This window comes from Pseudorca crassidens, chromosome 17 (assembly GCF_039906515.1).
Source record: "Pseudorca crassidens isolate mPseCra1 chromosome 17, mPseCra1.hap1, whole genome shotgun sequence".
NCBI classification, from domain to species: domain Eukaryota; kingdom Metazoa; phylum Chordata; class Mammalia; order Artiodactyla; family Delphinidae; genus Pseudorca; species Pseudorca crassidens.
Window position 1 is genome coordinate 13,136,027 of NC_090312.1, and position 6,323 is coordinate 13,142,349.

Sequence of the window (6,323 nt, forward strand, 5' to 3'; positions counted from 1 at the left end):
CCATTTTATGATCTATGTAACCAGAATGTTACCTTTACGCATTATAACGTATTCAGAAACCACCACTCCAAGCAGCCACAGGAAGTAATAATAAAACCCAATAATTGTAACAGTAATAATATTAGCTAACTCTTGCTGAGCACTTACCAGGAGCCCAGGCGCTGTGCTGAACACCCGCCAGCTGTTCATCCCCTATTTCCTCCTCATAGCCACCGGTGAAGCTGGTGCTTTACCATCCCCACTTCATAGGCCAGTCAACAGGCTTACAGAGGTCAGGTAACTTGCCCCAAAGGAACCCAGGTCTGCACGGCCCCTCAGGCGACCCAGGTGCCTTCTGCCGCTTTCAGTCTTCCTTCCTTTCTTCCCTGTCCCTTCCCTCAGGGCAAACCCTCTGCTTCCCACCCTGTCGGGCTGTTTCACATCTAAGAAGACAATGACTGGAGACTGGGCATCGCTTGTTTCCTTGAAAATAAAGCAGTTCTTGACAGCCACCTGATCCAACAAAGTCCCAGGGCTGCGTGAGCCACCAGATGAAGATGATTGCCAGCATCCCCCACCCCTTCCCCGCCCCCTGCTGCTCCCAAGAAATGCATGGTCCAGGAGGGAAAAGAGGCAGGTCAACAAATAACCCTGGGGCTCGGACTACCCACCAGGCACCAGCAAAACAACACCCCATACCCCTGCCTGCCCCCCTCAGAAAAAAGAGGAAGAGAAAATAAAAGAAAAACATTCAGAATTCTGGAATTAAAAAGTGACTGAGACCATTTTGGCCTCGTGTATGTGAATCTTGTGTTTATGGGCTGGCATTGTTTTCGTTTTTAATGACAGGGTTGGGAGAGGGGCCACCACAATCCTTGTATTGTTAGGGCTGCTACAGGACCAGAACACACGCAGGAGAGAGACAGGTACTCAGATAGTTTGGGGGGCGGAGGCAGGGGATGGGGGGGAGGGTATGTGATCATTTGCAGAAAGAGCTCTGTCTCCCATCTGCTCTGAATGTTCACAGTGATTATATGCTGGTCACAAAGCCAGGCAGGACGCCTGGATGTAGCGTTTTGCAAATGCCCATAGATTTCACACCAAGACTGAGGCTCTGCGCAGGCTCCCCAGACCCCCGTCCAGAATCTTCCAAACGCTGCAGCCCCCCCTCCCATGGCTTCCTGACCCCAGCGTTAGTGGAATGGGCCGGCAGCCAGAGCAGGCAGTGTCTTCACACAGGGTTTGGGGTTTGCATCTGTGCCGGGTAAGGAGGGCAGGCTGGGGAACACACTTGATCCCTCCCGCTCCAGGCCGAGAAGCATCCTTGCTTACTTTTAGTTTCACTGTCCTCTAACTTCTAGGAGTGGTTAGAGAACCAGGGAGCCAGATGGCCCAGGTCCAAATCCCAGTGGCTCTACCACTCCTTAGCTGTGTGACCTGGCGGTGAGGGTAGGGATATTTTTAATCTCTCTGAGCTGTGGGTCCCCCATCTGCAAAACAGTGATAATAATAATAATAATAATACCTTATGCGATGGTTGGGAGATTAAATGAGATAACATATCTAAAGCATTTAGAACTGAGTCTGGCCCGTCATAAGAACTCCATCACTGCTAGACATTTTATCATAACTGCCTTGGTGCGGCTATAGCGAGCATGAAATGGGAAGAACATGCTTGGCCTGATATACGATTTCAATGTTACTATAGAAACTACTTCTATTATTGGGACCTCCCTGGCGGTCCAGTGGTTAAGACTCCACACTTCCACTGCAGGGGGTGCGGGTTCGATTCCTGGTGGGGGAACTAAGATCCTGTGTGCCACACGGCACGGCCAAAAAAACAAAGAAAGAAACTATTATTATTATCATTTACTATTACTGTTATTAGATCCTTAGATTACTGGGGACCAGAAAAACGGAAGAGAGAGAGGAAGAACCCGTCAAAGGACCCATTTTAGCAGCATTCTCCTGTAAGGCCTAGAGTTTCTGAGGTTTTCTAGGGAAGGGGTAGAAGTGACCATCAACGGAACTCATCTACGGTCAAAATTATTCCACGTTGTTGCTCTGTTTCCATCTTGATTCAGGGTTTCCCCCCACCCCGCCGCAGACACAGGGTATATAAAGGAGGAGTCCTGGCCTCTTACAGAGATTACAAACCAGCATCCGGAGTTTAAAAAAAACAAACAAAACAGGGAGAATGCCATGTCTCCAGCCAACTAGGAAAGGAAATACAAAGTAAAAAGCTCGAGCATCCAGAAAGCCATCTGACATCTAACACAGTGAAGTGCGGCCATTCGTTAGCAGGCCCGCGGCTACCTCGCCAAAGAATATGGACCAGCAACTATCCCAGGTCCTCACTTCCGCAGGAAAGGGTCAACACCGCCACTGGTGTGACCAAATTCAGGGAGAATCACACAAAGAGGAATAAAGGAAGGCTGTCTTATCGTCCAGGAGGTTCTTTCGTTGAGCTGTCCGAGAAAACTGTCCATCCCGGGCAGGCAGAAGGCCCTGGGACACAGACTCCCAAACCCAGCCTGCCTGCCTACCATTTAGGAGGAAGAAAAAGAAGCTAAAAGCACAAGAGATCAACTGGATATGGACGGTGAGGAATCACCGGGTTTCAGACCAGCAATCACAGAAATCAGTTGCGGGGCTGGAGGGGGCGGGAGGGGGTGAGTTCTGATATTTCAGAGCTGAGAAGAACTCCCTCTTTCCAGTCCAGAAAAGCTCCAGCCCTGGACAGAAAGGACAAACCGGACAGCATGGGGGAGGGACGGAGAGGAGACGGAGGAAGAGAGAGGAAAAGCAACCAGAAAAAGAAACTGATTTCTTCTACTTTTCAGGGGAAGCCTGGTTTATGCAAAATTCTGCACTCAAAGTCGGCAAAGCAACAACAAGAATAAAAACCACGCTTAACCAGGCAAAACAAAAATGTGATCACATAACAAATCCCCCCGGGGAGTTCACTGGGTACAGCATTATGACCGGCCCTGCACCCACCGAGCCTTTCCATCACCAGACCCATGCATGGAATTCCAGTCGGACCCTCGTGCCAAGGCCTCAGACCACGAGGCACTCCTCACCTCCAAGATGTAACTGCTCCCAGATACTGGAGACCAGGCCACGAGGCTCTGCCCAGCCAGAGATTCTGTGTTTGTTCTTCTGCTGCTTCCAGGAAGGTTTTTCTCCTAATAAATCTTTCAGGAAGTCCCACTCAGAGTTCAGAGGATCCATACACCCCCCTTCTCCACTGGTTAGAGCTTTAGAGAGATTCGCTGTGACCACAGGACTGTGTCAAATGAACAAGCCTCAACTTGTCGCTGCCAGTATGCAAAAGAGGCCTGCGACACCCTATGACAAGCAGCAGAGCAGATGCAGTCCCTACCTCCTCAGAGCCCCGCCCAGCCACCGCAGACAAACACACGTTTCTTCAGGGTTTTCTCCAGCAACTAAACAGCTCCAGTAGCCAGGACGCCAAGTGGTGGGGGAACGGAGGGATGAGACGGGGCTGCCAGCCTCTCTCTGGAGAACAGAAGAGCAGAAAGGAAACACCACAACCTCACCCTCTTCTCCCTAAAACCCCTCACAAGGGATTTCCTCTCTTCTCCCAACTTACAGAAGGGCCTGAAATCAGGGGCTCGAGTGAACACAAGAATATTCCATGCCTGCCAACTCTCAGGAAAATTCATGGTGTATCCGCGCACCGAACACATGCAGCCTCATGGCTGCCCTTCCCGAGAGTCTACACTCCGGACCACAAACACTGGCATAAATAAGAGCACATTAGCCTAGGGAGGGTAAATCTAACCAAATCAACAATCCATGCCAAAAGAATTACCACGATAGGGGTGGGAGGGCCCCGGCAAATCAGTAAGTGCAATGCAAAAGCTGAGAAAGTTTCAAGAAACAGAGTTGCTGAGTTTTCGGAAATCACCTTGTAGGGGTTAAGGGGGAGGAGACGGTCAGAGGATGGAGGTCGCATCGTATGGTTCACAGACCTCTCGGTTAGCAAAAGGGGCCTCCAGACCGTCTCTGCGGATGCAAACCCGTACCGACGGGAGGGGGTCTATATTGGGAGGTTAGATAATAACACGCTTTTCAGCAAGAGCACAAATCCAGAATTATCTCCCTGCAAGGGCCATTTGATGTCACCCTCTTCCCCTCCCCCCACCCCAAACGCCCAAACTCGCTGCCAGTCCAGAGTCTGGGGATGAGAAAAGTGCACGGTGAACACACCCATTGGCATCCGAAAGCTCCTTCCTTCCGTCCAGTTACTCACCACGCATCCCGACCCGCAAGGCCGAGGCTTCCGAGTTTCCAGAAAGGCAGAGGACAGAATTCTAACTTACTGGAAGGTGGATTCAGCCGTGTCTCCGCAGGTCACCGGGGCCGCCAACAGCCTTTCCGCGTGGAAATCCACTCAGGGGGTTCCGGGCGCGTGCCGGGGCCCACCCTCGCTCGCGGCCCCTCGCTGATACTCCGGGTCCCGGCCGCCCGGAGTCCGCCCGGCCCGCGGGCCCATGTGCTCGGCGGCCGCACGCGCTCGGCCCGCTGGAGCGCGGGGCTGGAGGGCGGCCCGTGACGTCACGGCGGCTCGCGCTCCGGGCTGCGGGGGAGGGGAAAGCGCGCGCCGCCCGACTGGCCGCGTGCGTCCTCGGCCCCAGCGCTGCCCGCGCCCCTCAGCTCCCCGCCGCCCGGCCCGCCGCCCCGCGAGCCCCTCCGCCCGCGACCGGAGCAGCTCGGAGCATCTTGCCGCGGAGGGCCGCGCGCGGAGGCGGGGAGGGCCTGGGCCGCCGGGGGCCCAGACGGCGCGGGGAGGGCACGCTCCGCACGGGGCTGGGGAACCTGGCCGCGCTCGCGCCGCGGCCCGAGAGAGCCAGCTCGAACCCCGTGGTGATGCCCATTCACTTGCGTGCAGCTGTTTCAGCAGTCCTGCTCTCTGCCCCCCCCACCGCCCCGCCCCCAGGGGTCCTGGAGGCAGCGAGCCTTCCCACTTGCCAGATGGGAAAGGCGAGTTTGGAGAAATAGGTGAACCAGGATGCTCTGAGATGGGAGCACTTCGCGCACTTCTGCACTTCGCGCAGAAGAAGTGCTCTATCCCTAGTGATCCTGGCGCCTCCTTGGGTACCACCAGCATCCGCGGGCCTGGTAAGAGGGGCGCACGCACCTTCCCACCTCCTTCGACGTCTCCAGCTGTCCCCCAGGGCTGAGGTTGGCAAATCCGTGCAGAGGACCGGCTGTCTGCACCAATCCCTCCACTCCGGAGTATTAAACTACCCCTGTGAATGCCCAGTAGTCTCCCCCAAAGGAACAAGAGAACCCTGGCCTCCTGCGGGGAATGCGTTTATCTTGCTTTCTCTACAAGAGCCCGGGACCGGACCGAAGCGAGGAGCTGCCTCCGTTCAGTTCATCATCTATGGAGCACTTAGGGGAACCGGGCGCCCTGCTAGGCGATGGGGATACAAGCTGTAGAAGGAGGTCACAGTCCGGTGAAAAGACAGACACACAAGTCTGTGATTTCAACATTATGGAAGTGAAGGCTGCCTCTCTGTCCCCCACCCAGTGCCTTACCTCCCCTATCATTTTAACCCACCCAGTGGCCTTGGGCCCCTCCTTCCCTCCCCTGTCTTATGCAGTTTCTCCTATTCCAGTGGCTTCTTCCCAAAGTGAATGGCTCTCCTCTCTAGAAAAAGAAAAAAAAAAAAAACAAACTTCACGTGATGCTCCACGTACCGCCTACTACACAGATTCATTTATAATCATGGAACACTTGTTCTGTACCTGGCTTCCTGCGAGGGTCTGGACAGGTCTCTGAGCTCCAGTTGTCAAACCTCAGCATCTGTATAGGCACTGTAGGAACTGTGAGAATTTAGCCCTTTCACTGCTTAAAAATTCTCCCCGGAACCGACCTCTGTCACCCAGGGGGAAGCCGGTGTGCTCCTGCTGGGTGCCCACAAGCCAGGAGAGGTCCAGCTTCCAATAGCAACTTCAATTCCATTCCCTGAGACCCTAATCTGGCTACAGTATCCTTCCTGTTAGCTGTCTGCCTTGGGGCCTCTCCTGGCTGAAAAGATGCCTTGACCCAGGACTCATCAACCTTGACCTTGACTCTGCTTGCCCTCTCTGGATCCCTGAAGCATTAATCTTAAATTCACATTTTTCCTTTTATAAATTCCTCTTTAAAATAAAAAAATTTCAGAAAAATTACAAATAAAATATCTTAGGGTTTCCCTGGTGGGGCAGAGGTTGAGAGTCCGCCTGCCGATGTAGGGGACGCGGGTTCGTGCCCCGGTCCGGGAGGATCCCACATGCCGCGGAGCGGCTGGGCCCGTGAGCCATGGCCG

The 6,323-nt window shown here is 54.0% G+C and overlaps 1 long non-coding RNA gene across 6 annotated transcripts in view; it reads right to left on the reverse strand.

The window, feature by feature from the left end:
* LOC137209863 (uncharacterized) overlaps positions 1-3,330 on the reverse strand; it is a 393,448-nt gene extending 390,118 nt beyond the window's left edge. For 3 of the 6 annotated variants that reach the window (XR_010936152.1, XR_010936153.1, XR_010936149.1), the window contains exon 1: positions 3,063-3,327. This is a non-coding gene — a long non-coding RNA (uncharacterized lncRNA). Of the gene's footprint in view, positions 1-3,062 lie in introns of all 6 variants that reach the window. The other 3 variants (XR_010936151.1, XR_010936154.1, XR_010936150.1) reach the window with 3 other exon arrangements.
* Positions 3,331-6,323: the final 2,993 nt, after the last annotated feature.